The sequence below is a fragment of the Protopterus annectens genome, chromosome 15.part0 (genome assembly GCF_019279795.1).
Source record: "Protopterus annectens isolate FY-2018-M chromosome 15.part0, PAN1.0, whole genome shotgun sequence".
Lineage (NCBI taxonomy): Eukaryota > Metazoa > Chordata > Ceratodontiformes > Protopteridae > Protopterus > Protopterus annectens.
In genome coordinates, this window is record NC_056749.1 from 168,122,097 (window position 1) to 168,143,199 (window position 21,103).

Sequence of the window (21,103 nt, forward strand, 5' to 3'; positions counted from 1 at the left end):
ACTTACAAACAGAATGTGCTAGAGAGAAGTGTTCCAAAGGATCCTCACACTATGTAATAGACTTCTAATCTATGTAAAACAGAGTTCAGCATGACGATATTCAAAAGAAAAGACAGTGAAAGATAACCTCAGAATTGGTGACAAACTCAGGGGAATCAAACTCCAGTGTAAGGATAGGGCAGTATACATAATTTCAACCTGTGTCCCCATCACAGGGTTGTGTTGCCAAGTAAAAAAGACTGCATTCAGACAGCAGTTGGAGGGTATACTAGGGTAAAGCAGGACAGCATGAGTTAGTGTTCATAATAGAGACCCTGACTGCACATATTGGAACACTTAGAAAAGGAAATGAGGACTGTCTTTGTTCAAATGACTGAGGAAAGAGAACTAAAGGAAGAGATGCTATTCCAGACTTCTGTCAGGCAAATGGCTTAATGGTACCCACCATAGGGTTTTGCAAAAGACAATCTCAATATCACATACAAAAGTGAGCAACATGCAACTCAAGTAGATTCCTGCTAGTCTGGAAAAGGGCAATGGGGTAGCATTTGCGATGCAAAGTCATCCGCAGCAAAGCAGTTGGCCTACAGCGTAAACTATTAATTGCCACAATCAGAGCCTTCTCCGACCACTGCTTGCAACTAAGGTCAATAGAGAATAGGCTGAAGACCTGGAAGTTGACTTGAGATAAAGCACAAGAGTTGAATGAAATACTCAGGGCTTTAGCCCTCATAGGGAGGAGGAAATAGGTGATATTGTAGAGAAAGAACCTTTCTCCTCAAAGAAGCAGGTGTGAGTACTACAAAATAGATACAAGACCAAGCCAGGTATGAAAATAATGTGCGTAAGGAAAGTTGGTGGTTTAATACAGTAGTCCAGGAAGTCATCAAATGAAGGGAAGAATGTAGGAAAAAAAAACAGGAGAAAGAAAAGATGGACCAGGCTAAGAAGGAATACTGGTTAGCTGGCAAAAAGTTTAGGAAAGCATTTGCAACAGTAAAGAACAAGTCATCAGAAGCAGTTTACCAGCTTCTGGAAAGTGACACAGTAGATGTCACAAAGAATCTCTATCAGACTGAAAAGGACTCACAAAAATACAGAAGGTAATCATCAGACAGCCATCATACGGATTGCAAGCAACAACCTGCTTACCACTCCTCAAGACATCAAAGGCAGATAAGAGTACTTCTAGGAACTTCTAAATGGAAAAAACCCACAGATTGCACTGTCCCAGACAAAGCTTATGATGAGAGAACAGGAGACCGCCATAGAACAGCACTAAGGAAAATTAATTCAGAGAAAGCAGAAGGATGAGAAGGGGTCAGAACAGGTTTCAGGATATTGGGCGAGTTGGGGGACAAATGGCTACTCAAGTTATTTGTAGCAATATGGAGATTAGTAGTATGGAGAGAAAGGTGTATTCCAGATGACTGGAGAATAAACATATTAGAGCCAATGTACAAAAACAAATGGTACATTTACAATTGTGGGCAGTACAGAGGTATCAAACTCCTGCCACACTCCATGAAATGTCTAGAAAGGAAGCTTGATAAATGAATATGCAAAGCAGTGGAAAGTAAAATACTAGATGAGCAGTTTGGATTCAGATCAGGATGCAGCACAACTGACCCAGTGTTTGCAGTGAGATGGATAGTTGAGTAGAAACTAACAGTCCAACTGGGGATTCCTATACCTGGAGAAAGCATACGACAAGGTCTGAAGAAAGCTGATTTTGGCAGTTCTGCAGAAGTTTGAAGTCCCAGAAACACTTGTAAAATTACTGCAGGCTATGTACAAGGAAGCAGTAACACAAATAGAAACAGTATTCGACTCTCAGAGGAGTTTTCAGTGGGAGTGAATTTGCATCAGGATTCAGCTCACTGCTGTTTAAACTGGTGGACTACATTAGCAAACAGGTAGGAGGGGACAGATAAACAAATTTGTTGCATTCAGATGATGTGGCATTACAAACAGACTCTGATCAAGAATGTCACCAAAGGATAGGGGAATAAAATGCAAAACTGAATTTGCAGGGAATGAAACTGAGTACAGATAAGAATGTTGTAATGGCAGCAAATGAGGGAAATCAGAAGAAGATGAGAATTAAGATAGAAGGGAAAATAGTGCAACTAGCTGATAACTTCATGTACTTGGTAGGGGTGGGTTAAGGAGAAGTGTGAATGAGAACATAAGAATGTGTAGAAAACCAGAAGACAATTTGTTGAAGATGACTGGGGGCAGAAAATCAGAAAACAAGGTCATCCAGCAAAAAGATGTATGGTTTGTGTGATGGGAGGCGTGTGACAGTCAGGAAACTCTTACCCAATGTAGAAAATGGGTAAGTATGACGATTTTTTTTTTTTTTTAAGAATTAAAAAAAAAAAAAAAAATCGATCAAGCATGCTTTCAAACATAAGTAAATGAATGGGGCCAGCAGATACCTACCTACAGCAAAAAGTAGCAACATATATTCATTCTCATTAAGAGCATTGCATGGTCACTGAAAGAAGTTCACTTTGGCTACATTTCTCAGTGGAGTATTTAATACGGCAGATTCAAGTGAAGCATGCTGTCCTTTCCCAGTATTCCAGCTAAAAGACCCTACACTTACATACTATCATGCTTTAAATAGCTTCAGTAGGTAGACCCATATAGGCACATTGTAATAGCCATCTAACAAAAAATGCACCATTATAAGTTACATATATGATTATAAAAAAGAACTGTGACTTAAACCATTTGTTTAGAAATACTCAGGGAGGACAAGGGGCTGAGAGGAGAGGAAAGGCTTTAACAAAGGTTTAACAAATTAAAATGTTTAGGCTTTACTACTATAAATGAAAATGTAACATGAAACTACTGTGAGCAGGAATGATCCAGTGGGTGAGACAGGGGAAGGTATGAAATTACAGATAATGGTTACCAGATCCCACACAGCAGGATGAAGAAGATTGCTGATGCAAGAACAGATAAATATAAAGTGGAAACCAACACTATTAAAAGACAACACTCCAAATTAAGAATCCATCTTAGAGGGATGACTAGTCAACTCCAGAAAGGAAGCCCGTGAACAATGATATAAAATAACATGGACCAGTTTATTCATAATTTAAGCTCACAATTCACTGACAGCTTTTCTTATGATCACAAAAGGGACTTCATCAGAATACATGTAATCTAGGCACACTTGCTCTATGGTATTATTAACTGATAATTAAATAATTAACCCATTACATGCTAAAATCAATTAAAAATATGTATATATGAATATGATTTTTTGATTAATTTTATAGTAATACTCAGTGAAAAACAAATATTTAAAACAAATAGTTAACATTCCTACAAATAAAATATATATAAAAGTTACATATAAAAATCAATAATCTAGTGTTATTGTAGATAATAATGCATTTTTATATAATATTTTTGATAGCTTTAAGACTTTTTGTTTTAACACAGAAGCACAATCATTGATGTCTGGGAAGTGTACTGCATCTAGTCCTAACTGCTATACTTACTCTCTTACTTCAATGTAATGGTTCCATGATCCACCCCTAGGGTTGTAGTCTTTTTTTTTTTTTACAAAATAATAAATGAAAATTAGGGCTTGGTTTAAATTCTCAGAAAAAAATTAATATCCAACACAAAAATGTTAGTTTAAAGTCTTTAAGGGTACATTCAAGCCAGTAATGCCAAATTTCATTAGCTTTATACATGCCATGTTTTGGATGTTATTTGGGGATATTCTTGCAGGCAGCCTAATATTTATCAACATCAGAGATGGCTTTCAGCTCTGTCTCTCAAGTATAGCCACCAATCCACCTATGCTGTACTGATGAGGTCAGAAAAAGACTGAAACAAGACATGTACAACTAGTCCATTATATAAAAGAATAGGAAAGGGCAACTTTTATTAAAGTTCTTTCAGGACACTGTCCAACATTCTAATTCCAGTGTTACAGTCCCTATGACATATTGCTTTAGAAACCAACTCACCTAATGTCTGGGTACTTTGCTTACCAGTCCTTTACATCTGAGCAAGTTCTGTATATCTACTTGGTAACTGCTGTACTGGAGTCTTTTCTGATATACTTGTTGATATGGATGTCAAAGTTCAGATTGTTATCAATGGTGATACCCAGTAGTTTTGTGGTTGGGTCTGGTGATATAATGGTGCCATTGGTGGATGTAACTGAGAAATCAAAAGGAGAGGACTTGTGAGCAGGATTGAAGAGGAGGAGTTTAGTTTTTTGAGGGTTCAAAAGAAGGCAACGCTATGTGAACCATTGTTTAACTGTGTTAAAATACCTTCTGGGTAAGAGAGTGAAGTTCAGATGAGCATATAAGTGTGGAGTCATCAGCATATTGTATGCATGTGGTTTGGGGGATTGCTAGATGAAGGTCTTTAATATGGAGAAGAGGAGAGGTCCTAGTATGGAACCTTGAGGGACACCTAGGGTAACCGTTTGGAGGGTAGACAGAGTCTTATGCCAAATTACTGACCATTGTCTTTTCTCAAGGTAGGACTGGAACCATTTTATGGAAGGTGCATCTAATGACAGGGATTTGAGTATGTTGATGAGAATCTGATGATTAACCATGTCAAATGCTTTGGACAGGTCAATAAATAGTGCTGAAGAAAGGTTATTAAGGTTGCGTTTTTTATTTATGCAATCTGTAAAGGAAAGGAGGGCAGTGGTAGTGCTGTGTGAGGGTCTGAAACCATGTTGACAGCTGAAAAGTAGGTTATTTTGTGTTAAGTGGTCAAGTAATTGCCTGTGGATGCATTTCTCCATGATCTTTGCCAAAGGTGAAAGAAGGGCAATGGGGTGGTAGTTGGAGAGCTCAATGGAGTGTCCACCTTTATGGAGGGGGATAATATGAGACACTTTCCATAACCTAGGTATGTGACCTTCGGTAATAGTCCTACTGATCAGAATGGAAATGGGATATGCTATAGCTTTGGCTGACAGCTGTAGAAATTCAGCAGGTAGTTGGTCTGCTGAGGGAGAGCATGGTTTTCATTTTTGTATAAGGGTTAGAATATATGTAGTTGGGACAGGTTGATAATGAAAAGGAGGGGGTGAGTTTCAGTTATAGGAAGGTAAAGTGAAGCTATTAGGTGATAGTTGACTAGCTAGTGTTTGAATAGCATTAGAAAAGAAGGCATTGAATGTATTGGCTGTATTTATGGGATTATTATGGTCAGTATTTTGAGGGTTAGGTGTGCTGGATTGACCTGGGTGGAGTAAATGGTTAATGCTAGTCCAGAAATTTTTGTGGGTGGTTTTGGTTAGTTTGTTGAAATTGTAGGTAGTAATTTCTTTTATCAGAGAGTATAGCTTTCTTAGTGTCATTTCTTACCTGTCTAAAGGTTTGTTGGTCAACAGGGTTTTTAGTCATTGTCCATTTGGCCCAATATTTATTTCTAAGATGCATTTTGTGTTTGGTTACTTTTGAAAGCCATGGGGCAGACTTGATTTTAATTCTAATTAATCTGGTTGGAGCATGGTGGTTAAGAATGGCAAGGAAGTTAGAGTTAAAGTATATGATGGCTTCTTTTAAAGGGAGGTATTTTAAAGGAGACCAATTGCAAGCTCTTAGTTCCTTTTCGAATAGCTCAGTGTTAAAGTTCTTTTTGGATCTGATATTTCTGACAGATGTTGGATTGGGAGTATGGGTTTTATGCCTGATAATATAGGTAACTGTGTGCTCACTTATATCATCAGGGAGGGTTCTAGAATCATAATTGTGAGGGTTATGGTTTATGAGAATCCAGTCTAATATGCTTGCTTTCTTGTTAGCTTTATTGATCCTGGTGGAGGATGTAATGGTTTGAGAAAACCTATATAGGTTAATGTGGGGGCTGTAGGGAGGTTGCTACAATAGCAGTTCAAATCAATGTTTATATCTCCTAGGATTATGGTTTCTTGGGGCGGGTGTTGGGATAGCTAGCAGAGGATATTTACATGGTGGCAATGTTATTACCAGGAGGAAGATGCATACAGATGATATGGATGGATTTGGCACTGTTAATATGAAGTTTGTAGATGAGAATTTCTGCATTGGAATCAAGAGGTATTTTACACTCGTAGGTGGTTAACTGTAAGCCCTATTTAAATAAATAGCTACCCCACTGCCCTGCTACACAGTTGAGTCTTTGCATGTTATATTCAGGTGGAAGAATTTCATTATCTTTGGTTGCAGGTTTTAACCATGTTTCTGTTAAGCAGAGGATATCAAAGGAATAGACTTCTACTAGAGCTTGGAGTTGAGATACTTTGTTGTTTATGCTAAGTATATTAAGATGGGATACTTGGAGGGAGTTAGATGGTTTACTAAGGGAATCAATAGGTGAGTGCTAAGAGTTTTTGTTTGGGCTTGGGTTAGGGTGGATGTCACCATCTTTTAATGAGAGTAGTAATCCTATATAGCTTGGGTTAGGGAATTTGTTGTATAGAAGTAGATTTTTCCTGAGATTAAGAGTGTTATATTTAATATGTAATATTCTATGATAATTTGCAAGTATGTAGTTGGGTGAAGATGTTATATTAGCATGGTTATAAAGGAGTGGTAGGGATAGAGCATTGGTTTCCTTATTAGTATAGTGATGGTGTGGATGTAGTGGGTATTCGTAGGAGGTGAGTAAGTAGGCAAAGGTTAGAGGAAGAGGTAGCAACAGTGTGAATAAAAGTAGGACATATAATGGGATGGGTGGTTTATACATTGTACGAATTTAATATTGGATGTGTGTAGGTAGAATTTGGAAGTATAAAGGGAGAGGATGGGGAAGTGTGAAAGGTTGTGGTGAGATAGAAGGTAGTGTTAAGAGAAGTTAGATATGAGAGTAAATGAACAGTTGTAAAGTGTTTAGAAAGTAATGGGAAGATGAAGAGGTGCGGCTAGTAATTCTAAGAGTAATTGGAAGAGGAAGAGGTGTGGTTTAGTAAGTATAAGAGTAAGACTCCTAGGGGTGTGTGGAAATTGGGGGTAGGGTGGGGAGCGGAGTGAGCCCACAGGGCAAACAGAGCGATTTGAGACGGATACAGATGCAGTTATAAAAAACAATCAGCAGGACTGACTCCAGAAAGTAAGTCAGAAAAGACAGATGTGGGAAAAGGATAGTGAGAATTGAGCCTAGAAGAGGTGGATGTGGACAGTAGAAGTAGAGGGTAAAGTGAGAGGACTGAATAGCAGTTAAGGGACAACAGGAGACATTAATTTAAGTATCTGGGCATAAGAGATACGAAAGAGAGTATGGCTGGGGTAAGGAAGCCACCTAGTGGACAGGTCTGATATTGCAAACTGATAAGAGAGGGAGTTAGAGTACAACAAGGAAAAAGGTTGCTAGACAAAAGGAGCATCTATAGAGGATGGAGGAGAGTGTGTGTGAAGGTACAGTGGGGGGGGGGGGGTAGAGGCTGTTGGCTGTCCTAGCTCAGGACTTTCTCTAACCCTGTAGTATAGGTACAATAGTAGAAAGTCTTTCTGGCAGGAATTATTCCACAAACATACTTTTACTGGTGTCCTTGAGAGAGGGACTGTAGGGTAGTTATTCAGTGAGGTGAACCACCGATAATTGGAAAGGGTCCTTTATGTTTCCTATAGACTAGTGCAGGAAGCACAAGATGAGCAGGTAACTTAAGGAGGCAAGAGAGAGAAGGTAGGTATGACAGACAGTAGTTATCACATAGCAAGGTATGCTTGCTCAAACATTACACTAATCATTCAGAGACAAATATATTGATAGCAAGTTACATTTCCAAAAACCCAAATATTACAAAATGGGCTAATCATTCACAGAAACAATATCCATAGATAACAGGTATGCCTTTCCAAAATCTTGTTAGCAACAATGCAAAACTCTATAGTGCAATAGTTTTGTACCCTTTTGTAGTAGAAGTGAAATTGAATGTAGCAATTAAAACATTTCTACCTACTTAACTGCAGCATTAGTAAATCATGTTAGACAGTTTCTACAAGTGCTATGCTAGAACTGCAGCATTAGTAAAACATGTTAAGCATTTACTTCAAGTACTATGCTAGATCAGAACACTGTGTGAGGCCCAAATAGGATTACACTTTACAATGTGGGGTAATGTATCATAGGGTAACACACAGGTAGGGTGTTATACAGTTCATTACACAGCTACTGCAGTTAGCTTTAAGGATTCAATGCAGCAGCCCTAAGGGACTGCTACCCAAAGCTGCTAGTATCAGCAATAAGCTTGTGTACGACAAATCAGTAATTTGCCAGCAATTAAACACTGCTGGAGTGAGGTACATTTAGCCAAGCCCTTTATGATTCTCCACCTAGATGGCGTACTTCCAAAACCCGTTTACTGGCTTCTAACAGCGGGGTTTGTAAAGTAAGATAATAATATGCTGTAGTAGGTAGGTCTGTGGAGAGGGTTTAGGCATCAAAAGCCATTTACTGGTCTTCTACCTAGCATTATGGACAGTTGGACTACCCTTGCTTTTCCTGGCAGCCTTGTTGGCTTGGGTCTCTTGAGGCAGTGTAGCAATTACCTCATGTACACCAACAACCCTCTACTAAATCACTTTAGTACAGAGTGCGAGAGATGTCTCTATACCAAGAATCTTGAATCCATGCTCTCCTGCACTCAAAACAGTAACACAGAAAAGATTGTCAACTCACCCAACACTATATATGCACATAATACCCTCTACTCATATACACAATCCACATCAAACAAAAATCTACATATGCAGAGGTTCTCTCAAAAAAATTAACGAAACACCAGAAACCTCCACAACACAAGACTGCTGCAACTAACAGTCCCACAACACACATGACAGATAGCAACACCAGTGTCTCACTCACCAGGCCTGTAAGATGGAACACTCAAAAATCAAATTTTCTTGTCATTGGAACTCGGTAATGAGACAAACAGAAGTTCCATTCACCAGACTGGACAAAGAGAAAATCATTGTCAGCTACTTGTCTGGTGCCAGGATTCTTCAGATCAAAGATGTACTAAAGGTCTCTCCGCAACAAGTACCATTATGAATCTGTCATAGTTCATGGCGGTGTGAATGACCCGAGATGTACCTCACTGAAATATATGAAGAGAGACATTGCTGAGCTCTCTGAGTATGTGTCCTGGATAGATATGTCCCTTTTCTTGAGCAGCATACTATCCTCACCAAGAATGATGCCACAGTATAAACCAAAGATGACTGATTTCAATAATTGGCTTAGTTATTGGTGTCATTCAAAGGTGATCCATTTCCTGTCATCCTAGGAAGCATGGTCGACAAACCTTGCTGCTTTGCCAGAGACTGTTTGCACCGGGAACCTGTAGGCTATTAGCTGCTGGCAAAGGTTGTTTCCTCCTCCATATTACCTTTTTTAGGCAAGTTCTCGAGAACATAATTACCAATGTGAAATTAGCCAATCAGAACAAAATAAAGGTCATGCTGCTAAATACTAAGAGATTAAACCAAAAACTGAACTCCCTAGAAGCACTTATATCACTAGAAGATGTAGATGCCTGTACAGTCACAGAAACCTGGTTCAAGACCTCAGAGAGTACCCTGGCCTTGCAAGGCTACAATGCCATCCACACCTTTAGACCACAAACTGAATGTGTGAAAAACCAAAGGAAGTGGTGTTTCAATCTATATTAGAGATAAATTTACCTCCCGGCTAGTTAGACTGGACAACTCCATAGAGTTAGTCCAAGTCGAGGTTATGGTGGGTAAGACACCCATTCAAGTCACATCAAGTTATATATACCCCTTCTATGGGTCACAATGCCCATGAACCCTACTTGATCAAACTGGAGACCATCCAAATTTTACTGAATGCACTGGTTATGGGGGTTTCAATTATCCCACCATCAAATGGGCAACCTACGCTCGCCCTAACTCAGTAGAGCAAAAGTTCCTTGACTTTGTTAATTCAAATGTCCTGGAACAAATTCTTCATACCCAGACAAGAGGAACAAATATTCTAGATCTGGTACTCACCAACACATCAAACAGATGCACTGCCACAACTGTCAGACCCTCATTAGTTAAAACTGCCCACAAATTAGTCACCTTCAAGCTGACAAAAAAACAGAACTCACAAAGGGTGAAATCAGACTAAAAAACGGCACCAAGGCAAACTATACCCTCCTTGATGGAGGTATAAATACATTCCAAGCTCCACCCCAAGCTGGAAGTAGTAAGTATGCCTTGGCGTACATTGAGGCCCTGCACAATCATTTGCATAAGTGTATAAACTCAGCTCTACCAGAAAGAATCAAAGCCAGAGCCCCAATTAAAAAGAAGCTGCCATGGCGGACATCCAGCATCAACAAACTTTACAATAAATGCAAAAAGATGCTGTTCAAGAAAACAAAGGCAAGGCCTCAACAATGCAAAAGCTCAGTCATCAGCCTCAACAGGCAAATAATTCAACTTATCAAATTCTCTAAGGTCTCCTTTGAGATAAACTTAGCAAGTACAGGCAACGATAATCATAAGGTCTTTTACAGCTACGTTCATAGCCTTAAAGGTAGGACCCAAGCATGTGCAGAACTAGTAACCAACAGTATCAAACACACTAACCCCACAGAGATAGAAAACAAGGTAGCAGACAGGTTGGATGAACATTTCACCCCCTTACCCCTCCTAACGTATCACAAACCTTACCCCAACCCCCCCCCCCAACCTACATATCTTAAGAGCAGATCCTCAAAGCCTTGTCCAAGGCAAAAAACACAGCCTCTATGGGACCAGACAACATCCCAAGCTGCCTTCTAAACAGGATAAAACATGAACTAGCATCATCATTAAGTGCCCCTTTCAATCATAGCCTAACCACAGTCTTTGTTCCTATGGAATGGAGAACAGCAAGTTATTCCCCTCCACAAAGGTGGCCTAGCAACAGACCCGGGCAATTACAGACCCATAAGCCTGACCAGCCTCATTCATCTGCAAGGCCATGGATAATATCATTATGGAACTCATAAATAAAGACATAGGCCATCTCCAAACCCTGGATTTCACCCAATTTAGATTTGTCAAGGGCAGATCCTGCCTGTTAAATTTGATGGATTTCTTTGAAATGTGACCAGGGCCACCGATGAAGGTAAATCTGGGCACACAGCATACCTTGACTTGGCAAAGGCCTTCAACACAATCCCATATTCAGGCACTACCGATAAACATAGTAAACTGAATGTAATCCCCTTCATTGTAAAATGGGATGCAATTTGGCTCAAAAACCAGACACACACTATCAAAGTGAATGACTCCACATCAACCAGAAGAGCTGTTACCAGTGGGGTACCACAGGGATCAGTGACAGGCCCCTACTGTTTGATATATACTTCACAGGGATCAGTGACAGGCCCCTACTGTTTAGTGAGTTCCTATTACGTTGTCCAAGTTCTGAAACTTTGAACATCATAAGGTCGAAACCTTATGTTCAAAGTTTCAGAACTTTGACAATGTGACAATAAAAAATAAAAAGAAAAGAAAAGCAAAACACTTTTGCAAGCAGGAGGGGGCAAGCCCCCCTGCACCCCCCACATCCCCGCTCTTTAAATATACCAACTCCGAGATCGCACTACAGTGCGGTAAAGAGAAATCTTCCCAGTTAGATAGCTGTTAGGGTTTTTATTTTTTGTTTTTGTTCGAATTCCTGGAACTTCGAACATCTGAGTTTAATGTTCTCAGCTTCGAAGTTTCAGGAATTCAACAATGCAATAGGAACCCAGGACAAAACTATGGGGTTGTGGCTGACCAAGCTTGCAGAATGCAAACTTGGTGCTGTCATTGAATCCTCAAATGATGTCAGTATATTTCAGGAGTGTCTCATGCAGACCATCGATTGGTGCATTAGTTGTTGTTGTGTCTTTCGGGTTTTCCCGGTTAGGGGTCGCCACAGCGGAATTCCGGTCCGCTAATGATTGGTAGCTGATTTTCACATGCCGAGTTACCAGCCCTGACTGGTGTATTAGTCATGTTATCAAAATGAATGCAAAGAAATACATCATCATCATTCCTTTCAGCACAAATAATGTCCCTTCACACTATCAAATTGTCAACAATACACTAAGTACCCACGAAGTTGTAAGGGACATGGGATCAGAAGTTGACTGCGACCTTAACTTCGACCACAATGTGTCTACTGTAATAAGGAAGGCTTTCTACGTAGCACACTTGATTAGTAAAGGCATCTTCTCAAGGACAAAACAGGTTATAGCCCTTCTATGCTCGGTACGTATCCAGCCCATAATTGAGTACAACGCCCCATTTGGCATGTACCATACAAAGGGCCTGCAGCAACTGGAGAGACCTCAAAGGTTTCTAATAAAGAAGATCAAGTGGCTCAAGCATATACCTTACATAGACGGACTAAAGTCCCTGTCACTATACTCAGTATCATATAGATTTCTGAGGGGAGACTTATGCCTAGCCTACAGAGCAAACCAAGACACAAACCTAATGAGCTTGCTCCATATCCATAAAGCAAATGAGACTAGGGATACCCATTCCAGGGACCTAAATATGGCCTGTGACTTAAATAGGACATGCTGGAAAGACGGATTTATCTCCCAGCAACTGCTGCATCTTTGGGACAGGGTACCAATTCATGTGAAACAGAGCAGCTCTATGATACTGTTCAAGAGGAAGCTGGATGAGTGGATGGGGCACCATAAAGCCCAACCGGTGATAGTTCCCACAACCCTCCTGTACATGTGCAGTCATCACTAAATGCAATCTTGGCTACTGACTAGCATTTCTAAGCTATTACATTGGGATGAAATGGCTAGGCTTAGAATGACCTCTAGTACTCTCCTATGAAGGTAGCACATTTTTATAAACACCTTGGTCTGTATTAATCATGTGTATGCTTTATTTTGATGCCCCATCCATTCTCAGACTTTAATTACAAAATAGTATATTGGCCAGGAATAAATCACTGTGAAGTCTGTCCCACAGTGTTTGTACTTTAATACAAATACTATGCTATTAACATGAATATTTGGAAGAATAACAGTATGGTTTATTTGTATGAAGTACAAAATAAGGTTTCGCAAAGAAGGTTTATCACATTGTTTTCTGAAACTTATTTGTGACTCAGCTGGTATCCAAAGCATCATTAATAAACATTGTCATACACTGTCCTTGAGCTAAAAATAAAAACAGCTCATCAGGCCATAGACTGCTGTTGCATACAAATGAAAAGGGAAAGAACATACTGGCATCCCAGATGATTCTTGCACTTAGGACTGATTTTTTTTTTTTTTAGTCATTTGTTATCCAAGTAAGGAAACTGTTCAGTGTGGTCCTTATTTAGCCACTCAACAATAAATCTGATATTTTTGGAGAGTTTAGAACAGTCATTGGATCAGAAGGTTTTTAGCAGAGGCATGAAACCAGTGTAAAAAAAAAATAAAACTACACGACCATGGGGAGAACATGCAAACTCCATAAACGCAGTGACGTTACGTCAAGACAGGGCTGGAAATCTTGAAGCTAAAAGGCAGAGATTTTATCCAGAAAGTCACTGTGCAGTGAAATTACAATAAAAACATGGTGAATGCATTTGTTCTACTTATATTTTTAAATCTTATGGTTTCAGTGCTTGAGCAAGGAATTTTTTTCTTTTATACCCGTCCTTTTTCTCCCATATATAACATTAAGCAAATGCTATTTCTGTCCACGTTTAAACTGGGTGGATAGTTTCTCGGTAGAAAAACCACAAAGTGATATAAAGACAGAATTTATGAATAGATGTACACATTCAGCAAGCAAGAAATGCTTTATATAAGGAGCAATAAAATGCAATATTCTTTTAATCATACTATATACTATAAAACTGTTACATGGTGTCACTTTAAAAAATAAACTATCATATGCTAAATCAGAAAGGCAGTGTATAATGCACTGTCAATCACTTGGATAAAATGAGCATTTTTGTTTTTATTAAAACCAACACTAAACATAAAAAATAGGTGTGGAATTAAAATTGCATTAATTACATCACCTCCATGGACTGTGGCATTTGCCAGCATGATCGATGCAACATGCAAGATCGTTCTTACCACTGAAGTGCTACAGCAGTCTTTGAATCACTGCTGCATAATGCACTAAACAGTCATGCTAAAACCATTAATGCACAGTATTTATCAGTTTCTGAATCTCAGGATACAGTTGCACATAACTACTTGCTGCTTTGTTACTGTTTTATCTGAGATGTGTTTAGGTAAAGTTTTCTTCATTTTAAGTTATTCTTGAAGCACCATGTATGGCAAATTCTTCAGCTTGTATACTAGTGCTTGAGAAGTTCATTGTTATAGACATTAGAAAGATGCCCCACTTGTAGAAGTATTGTCCATATATGGGGTTGTTGAGTACTGCTTCCCCTGCAAAAAAAACTGCTTAATAGGCTGTGACTTTTCAGCAGACATAGGAAACAACATTTCAATATGCAAAGTTCAGTACCACATTTGTATAGCTATGAACTGAGAGGCCAGTTTTCATATGGTTGCAAACAGAAAATTGATATTCAGGGGCCTGATATAAACGGCAGGACTACACAATCCTGGGTACAGAGTGTGCAGGTTTCCTAAGGGACTGCAGTGCTGGAGTTAGTATATATAAGTTTGGCAGGTATAGTGAGTGACAAAGCCCACCACATGGAGATGCAGAGGACCTTGACTATATATATATATATATATATATATATATATATATATATGTATATATGTATATGTATATGTATATATAAATATATATATATATATATATATATATATATATATATATATATATATATATATATATGTGTGTGTGTGTGTGTGTGTGTGTTTACACACACACACACCCACACCACACCTTTATTTTCTTGGCAAGATATAAAAGTTATACCATCAGGCCTTTCTTTTATACCCACAGATGACATTAATGTTGTCATTGTCACAAAAATATAATGATCAATATCAGCACCATCCCAAAATGCTGATGCCCAGTTTGTTAAATTTGTGTTCAATTGGTACCTCAGATGAGGCCTGATCACCTTACCAAGACCTACCAGTAGGTGATCTACATCGAGAAAGCCTTTTTTAAAACAATCTTGAATTAATCCCTGGTGGAAAAAAGCTTTTGGCTGATGCCAATACATATTTTACTTTTTTTGCATTATATTTTACTACAGTTGGAACATACTACACTATTTTCTTTGTTACTAAAATCTCTCATTCACTAGTCCTCAATTTCTTGTCATCTATATATTTTTTTAAGATCATGTACATCAGGACACACATTTAGAAAAAATATTCAGTTCACTTTCATCAATGTCAGTTCTAAATTACATAGACATTTTTCATGTTAACTGTATGTTTAAATGTTAGAAATCATATCTTTGTTTTTTTTTCTTTTCAGGCTTCTTAATAAATATTTTAGCCAAATCAAATGACTGATGTAACTTCACATAAGGGCTCATTACCAGTACCCTAATATGTGGTAAGGTAAAACTTGAAGGCTCATTATCTACGAGAATCAATGCCCTAATGTTCTTTAAAACCCAAAGGTATAATATTATCCAGTATAAAGTATTTCTAGCTGCTGTTTGATTCTGGTTTAATTCCTCACCACATCTCCACACCCATCTACCCATCGTCATTCAGGTTCCAATACTACTTAAATTTGTTGTAATCCCCTGGATCCCCTTTACTGGCGTAGAATTTCTTCTCCGGACACTAGCACTACTCTTAATCCCATTTATTTCCTCAATTTTTAATCTTATTTACCACTACAGAGCATGTCCTTAAATAAGCTGCTACTCATCCTGAACAAGCTCCTTCTCTATATGTTTTTTTTGGGTTGCTTAGCTCAGTCCCATAACCATTTTTCTCCTTCACTACTTTTCCATCCAAGCACTGAAGTAGCTTTTTCAAAAACTTCACTCCAATGAATTTCTTGCAATTCAAGTTTTTCCCTTATTCTATCCAGAAAAAGTCATCCAGACCCCCTGCAGGAACAAGGCTAACATCCAAGCTCTTTTCTACCACAGTTTCCTAGCTCACAGCTCCTTTCTCCTTCACTTCCAAGTGACATGTTTTCTTTCATCATCATTGGTTATAGTCCTTTGGTGCCATCAAGAAACTAGTATCAGGTGCCATTGCAAACTTTCTTCAAGTCAATATGAATACCACTTCAGGTCTCCCCTGAAAAGGACACTGGCTTAGTGGGACTAACCTATTTAACAAACATTAAATAAATAAAAAAATAAATTAAATAATATTACTTAAAAGAAGAATTCATGATTTCATTTTCCCAACAAACAAATAAGCCATACTTTTTTTTTAATTTTCACGACTCGTGTCCCAGCATGAAGTAAACCAGAAATGAGACACAAATATCTGTCTATATAAGTTTCTATGTACAGAATTACTTGTTGTGTCTTTTGGCTTTTTCCCAGTTAGGGGTCGCCACAGCGGAACTCTGGTCCGCTAATGAATGGTAGTTGATTTTTACATGCCGAGTTACCAGCCCTGACGCACAACCTTCAACGAAGGTACGCCCATTCACGCATGTCTCCACGCAGAAGATGCTCTAGCTGAGAATCGAACCTGACAGCGTCTTACTGTGAGGTGACAGCGCTACCACAGCACCACGGGTTATGTACAGAATTACTATGCTCTTTAAATATGATTTTTATGAAACATAGTACTTTGTTTCTAAGAACAAGGACTTGCTAATAATTTGCTTAAATCAATTATGAAAAATACTTTCAGTTCTATCAAAGTGGCTGAATGTTTCCTTATTTGAGCAATAACAGCTTTTTAAAATAATTCAACTGTTCCTTAGCTTTATCAATACCTTCAGTTAAGACTCTATGTGTGATCTTGGAATAAGTAAATATAAGCAATGGGTGTATGAGGATTCTAGCTCCTTCTCATAGTCTGCCCCATGGGGATTGCTCCTTAACTTTTGTTTAGTTACAATTTTAAAATGATCACTCTTGGTTATTTTGTATCAGGGTGTTCAACTGGAATTATACAATGACCCCCCCCATTAATATTCCAAAACGTGCATGCTGTAAATCATACTTGTACTAATGGATAAAGGTCCGGTTGCCCGGACTTTTTCCATTAGTATAAGTCCTTTTTTTTTTTTTTTCTTTTTTATAGCAATGGAGAACGCAAGATCTTTGTTGCTTTTTAGAAACTGTCTCGCTATGTTAAAGGAGTTTAACATCGCTAGACAGCTTTAAAAAAAGTAACGGAGATTTTCCTTTCTCCGTTGCTTTTTTTAAAGCTGTCTCGCTATGTTAAACTCCTTTAACATAGCAAGACACTTTCTAAAAAGCAACGGAGATCTTGCTTTCTCCGTTGCTTCCACCCACAGCTCTGATGTATTGCATAAGCATACGCACGCGCAGTACATCAGAACTGCTGCAGAATACCAGACAGCTGCGGAAGAGCAGCACGGAGGCATTATACAATGCCATTATTTAAAAAAAGTATTTTTTTCTTAAATAATTTCATTGTATAATAGCAATAACCCAGTTTTGGGTGTGGGTAATGCTGGATTTACCCACGGTTGTCTTTGTTTGGCCACTCGGGCTTCGACCTCGTGACCAAACCACACCAGCCGTGGGTAAATCCAGCATTACCCACACCCAGGCGTGGGTTACTGCTTAATTATGTAGTAACTTGAAGAATGGGGATTTTGATTAATGTACTCACTCACTGCATGATGAATCAATGTTCATGATTTGTCAATGTGCTCTAGAATTAAATAGTTGAAAAAATGATACAGACAGGACTTGATGAAATGTTATCAAATGAGACATCCAGGAAGCTGGGATAAAATAAAGTGAAATCAGGAGAGTACTTATATTAAAATAATTGAATTTTACAGAGAGATAAGCAGGCAACAAAAGAATTAAGATACATTTAGGTATGAGGAATAATTATTCTTTTTCCATGAAAAATAGACCATAATTACTCGTGGGTTTTGGAGAAGACATTTAAATCTATTAGGCATCTATATTTTATGGTAAATGTGATAAAGGTAGTATGACTATTGTAAAACAGTAGTACACAATACATTGAGTTACACACTTTATAAAATAAAAGGAGAGGATGTTTGCGTTAGAACTACAGTTTATACTTCTTGAATAAAGCACATTTACAAACACAAAATGAAAAATCATCAAGTATCAAAATTGAAATACTCAAACAGAAAAATGTAGATAAAAGGAAAAATCTGGAAAATATCACTGATATTGTGCAACAACAAACAATATCAAGAAGATATGTAGGGGTATATTATAGAAAACACATTTATAATTAAACTATAGTACATATTAGAAAAAAGAATAAAAATACTGAGTCAGGTAAAGAATAGATTGAAATGAACGCAGTGACATTATATGACAGTGGCATTTTCTTCCTGGAGAGACTGCATGTAAAGGGTTTGAGAAAGTTCAAAATTTTATATAATTATATTGGTAGGACTGAAAGACAATTTAAGAAAAGAATATATTCCCATTTATACAGCATTAAAACCAAGGATGGAAGAAATGCGTTATTTAAACATATTAATGCTGCAGGTACAGAACATACTTTTAAATTTGCCATTTTAGAGAAAATAAAACCTAACCCGAGAGGGGGTAATACAAAGAATTGGTTGGCATTCAAAGAATATTGGTGGCAAATCCTTACAGATGCCATGACTTGGCCTGGTATTAACGATTATATCACAGTTAAACCATTATTGATGGTTAAGGATTAATGTCTACATGTCTTATTAATAATTTTTATGGTGGCAATAAGAAATCAATTGCAGAAATATTATTAGATATGACACATTAGTCTTTAGGACTTAATTTTTATCACAATATGTATACTCAGGACTGTGGTTAATTCTTATAAGATAAATTGTAACATAACAGTGTATAATATTATGACATTATATGGAGCTTTAGGTAAAAACCATGTGTATTACTCACATTAAGGTATATATTTTAATAAGAACATTAGTATGTGACATCTTTTATTTTTAAAAGAACACATAGTGAAATTATTATTATTTTTTAATAATTGTAAAGATTTTAAGGGACTGTATATTATTATGCTTTTAAGACAAGTTAGTTATTGAATACTGTTGCTTTAATTAGTTGAGAATTTTGGCGCCATTACTTGTATTTAAACAGTGACAGGTGTACATTTTAATTGTTCTGAGGAAGCTCGAGTTTATCGAGTGAAAGCGCTCAACGTTTTTTGCACAAGAATAAATATTGCTATTTTCTACAGTCCTGGAATACGTTTGTCTACTAAAAAGTGACTTTTCAGTTTTACTTGCATTTGCTGATTGAAGTTTCGTTCCAACATATTATTGGGAACTTATTTGCTTCTACTAGCTTTGGATTTAGTTCCATTCACCTACGAGTGTGTTCAGTGCTTTGCTCTTAAAGTTCAAAATTTTGATGGAGGGAACATATTTATAAAAAAAAAATAAAATTAAAGATATGCGCGGCATTTGTTTATGATGAGCTTTGAAAAAAAACAGCTTGCAGGTGTTGTAACAAATTCTGAAAGAAAAATAAAATGGAAGATGGACAAAGTCAATTACTGATTTGGGGAGTTTATGACAAAACATTTGTATATAAGAAAATAAGCAACAGGCAGTATCTGCATTATTGAATATTTAGAGGCAGGATGTTATCAGGGACTCATATTTATTTGGAGTATACGGTAATAAAATTGAATTAACATATATGAATGAGAGAAAGCAGTGATCTTCTATGGAAGGATACAGAGGTAGTGAGAAATTAACTTAAGCAAAATGACTATAGATAATACAGAGTTGTAAAGGTTGCATATATGCACAATCTGTGAAATGTAGAAAAAGTGAAGGATAAACTTCTCTGTGTTTTGCAATAGGCATTGTTTCTGTGTGTGTTTTACCTTTGGACTTTGTAAACAGTTTTAATAAATGGATCTCGACTCTGGATCAACAAGTGTCAGTGGATCTGTTATACTGACCTGGTCTTCTATGTCTCATCTGTTTTTTTTTAATACAGATGAGGGTTTACAGTAAAAGGATGTGGATGCTTATTTGTCTGCTAGGTAGGGTAGACAAATTTTGTTGTAAACTTGATCATTACTATGTTCACATTTTCCACCTACAACTGTGATATTCTGAGTGACAGATAAGGGCATTTGGGCTATCATAGTTATTCAAGTGCCCTCAGGGGTACAATATGTCACAAGCATTCTTTATACCCACTCAAAGTAATGGAGGTCCAAAGTAAGTAAAAGGTTTCAAAATTAGTTTATTATACAACAATTCGTAATGACAATGACATCTATGAAGCAGCATAACCGGACTGTAATAAGTGCAAAAAACGTCTGTGTAGGAGAGACATATAAGCACAGTGCTCAGAAGTATATACTCTGATGATATATTCTGGTTTATAACAGAGTGTGTTAAGGAAAGGGTAGATTATATCTTATGTAGAAGGGCCAGACTGAAGGAGATTGGAGACTGTAAAGTGGTGGCAGGGGAAAGTGTAGTTAGGCAGCATAGGATGGTGGTTTGTAGGATGACATTGGTGATCAAGAAGAGGAGGATGAGTGTGAGGGCAGCACCAAGGGTTAAATGGTGGAAATTCAAAAAGGGTAATTGTGAGGTGATGTTCAGGGAAGAGTTAAGACAGGCATTGGGTGGCAGTGAAGAGTTACCGAATAGCTGGGTAACTACAGCAGAGCTAGTAAGAGAGATGGCTACAAAGGTGCTTGGTGTGACATCTGGAAAGAGGAAGGAGGACAAGGAGACCTGGTGGTGGAATGAAGTAGTACAGGAGAGTATACAGAGAAAGAGGCTGGGGAAGAAGAAGTGGGATTGTCAGAGAGATAAAGAAAGTAGACAAGAGTACAAGGAGATGAGGTGCATGGCAAAGAGAGAGGTGGCAAAGGCTAAGGATAAGGCGTATGAAGAGTTGTATAAAAGGTTGGACACTAAGGAGGGAGAAAAGGACCTGCACCAATTGGCTAGACAGAGGGACTGAGCTAGTAAAGATGTGCAGCAGGTAAGGGTGATAAAGGATAATGAGGGAAATGTACTCACAA